The sequence below is a fragment of the Vidua macroura genome, chromosome Z, assembly GCF_024509145.1.
Source record: "Vidua macroura isolate BioBank_ID:100142 chromosome Z, ASM2450914v1, whole genome shotgun sequence".
NCBI lineage: Eukaryota > Metazoa > Chordata > Aves > Passeriformes > Viduidae > Vidua > Vidua macroura.
In genome coordinates, this window is record NC_071611.1 from 40,862,763 (window position 1) to 40,865,464 (window position 2,702).

The following is a 2,702-nucleotide window of genomic DNA, read 5'->3' on the forward strand; positions in this document are numbered from 1 at the left end:
ACAAAAGAATAACCTGCGTTGCAAGGTAGGATTCTGAGCTAAGAACTCACCACTTTCCTAGGAAATAAGGGCAGTCAGTTGCCAGCAACCATTAACAGTTTCCTTCTGCATTCCCTTCTTTGGGCACAGGGGCCCTGCATTCAAAGAGAAAAACACCATTAGAGAGACCAGGCTGTGAAAGCAATAGTGGTACATGATGATTCATCTGTAAGCAAATTTCAGTGCAAAATCCCACGTGCAAACAGCTTCCTGTGCTTTGCCCTCCCCATTCTTTGTGTGAAATTCTTGCTAAATTCTAGCAAGTTTGTGGTGGAAGAGGTACTGTGGATAGGAGTAGAAAATAACTAGATTTGTCTTTCAGGGGGAATGTAGCAAGACTTCCCCCTACGACAGGGAAAAAGAAGAGAGCACTCTCGCTTGTTTTACCATGGAGGTTACTAAGAAGCCAGTGGTTTGTTTTGTCATTTTCTAACTGTATTTTGTGCTCCTGGAGGTGAGAGAGGCCCAGCAACTGCTGTGAATCACACCCGCTTTGCTCCTGCTCTGCTCTTCTGCTACAGTATCATGATTTTGTTGCACAGAAAAACATTGTTTATCACACTCAGAGAAACAGGCATGTTTTAGCAGAATACCAGTTAGATATTGGTTTTTTTACGAAAAGGCAGCGCAGGCAGTTGCACACTTGCCCCAGCATCAAATGTGCCATTTTGCTGGAAGCTGAGCTGCCTCTGAAAAGTTCTGTTTCCCACATGGACAAGGTACATTAATACAGAAAGATGTGTCATCATAGAGAAGGAGATTTGTCAAACACCATCTTCCAGAGACATCTCGGATATGTAAATCAATGTCTGAAACAAAAGTTTCACATCAAATGAGTACCAGGATGCATTTAATGAGCTGCCAATAGTCCAGAGAGCTGAGGGACGTGTGCAGTGTTTTATAGTAGCAGCAGCTTCTCCCGAGCTTGCCCTCATATTCACTTACAGCACAACCACAAGCCTAGCCAAGACGACATCTTGGTCAAACAGGGCAGACCTGGCGTGGATGGAGAGGCAGCGCTGCAGGGAACACCACCTTAAGCTTAGCATTAGTCCAGAAGTGTTCAAGGCCAGGCTGGATGGGGCCGTGAACCACCCTGTCTGTGGGAGGTGTCCTTGGGCTTTGCAGGGCTGTTGGAAGGAGATGATCTTTAAGGGCCCTTCCAACCCAAACCATTCCATGATTATATTCAAGTGCAGTTGCAAAGTACTCTCCAGTAATGGACTAAAACGCTGCCATTCGCAGAGCACCTCTAGCCTGGGTAGACTGCAGTCAAGGCTTTCATTTTGCAGACTATTTTCTTTTAATCACATAATAATTAAAACAAACAAGTTATACCAGTTTTGACCATCTACTGCTCATATGAAGAAGTTCTAACACTCCCATTATTGCACAATATATTCTGTGTAAGTTCTGCAGGGTGAGAGTTGTCTGCAGCCTGTGGGTACACTAGAAAACACCTCACCTACAAGTGACAGAACTGCTCCAGCTTGCTTCTCCCCAGCTTATGTTCAAGAATCACTGAACACTCTCTCTTACTGTTAATTACCTTATAATGCACCATGACCAGCATCCCCTTCACCATTTCTAAATTTTTTGAGTACCCTCAAAAAATCTCCTTATTGCACAGCCTCTCTTGATGTCTCAGGAGTGTAAACACATGGTAGGTCAGCTCCAAGGGCAACATTGGCCGCACACCGTGAGGTAAAAGAAAGGGGAAGGGAAAGGGAGAAATTCTGGAGCCCACAGCCAGTCCTCAGCCACCCTGAGGAGTAAAGGAGTAAATGTTGCAGGAGTTAATACTGGAAGTAAAACCTGCGCCTAGCCTTCCTTCAATTCGCCTGTGCTGCAGGGTACTAAAAATGTATTTTGGATCAGTCAAAACCAAGGGTATTATATTTTTTCAGCAGATGAAAAAAATTCCATTAAAAGTCTTGCAGGATTGAACAGAAAGCTTTCCTTGACCAAAACTGAAGCATTTTACTCATTTTCAGGGTTCTGTTTTTTTTTGTTTTGTTTTTAATCAAATGAAATATGTTTTAAATAAATAAATATTTCTAGTAAAAAAAAAATATTAAAAAACCACATGAGCACACTGCAAAACATTTACTAAACTCTAACCAAATGTTGTCCTCTGACTGTGACATGGATTCAGGAAATACTTGCTGGAATCAGGGACTAATTTAGCCAAAGGGATCTTTATGGGTCATGCATTTGAGCCTTGTGCCCAAAGCGAGACTACCACCAAAGTCAGGCTGTGCTGCTCAGGCGTTCATCCTGCCCAGGACCTTTCCACGGACAGAGACCGGGACACGACACGGCACCAACACCGGTCCCAGTGGTGGTGGTGGCGGCGGCGGCGATGTCGGTGTCGGTGTCGGTCTCGGTCCCGGTCCCGGTCCCGGTCCCGGTCCCGGTTCCGGTTCCGGTTCCGGTTCTGGCCCTGGCCCTGGCCCTGGCCCCGGCCCTGGCCCCGGCCCCGGCCCCGGCCCCGGCCCCGGCCCCATGCCGGCCCCGCCGCCCGTTACCTGCCGGTCCCGCCGCCGCCCCGCGTTCAAACGGCGGCCCCGCCCCGGCGGGCGGTCCCGGGGCGGAGCGGGGACGGAGCGCGGCGGGGCCGGGCCGAGCCGAGCCGGGCAGCGCAGGGCAGGGCAGGGCAGGAT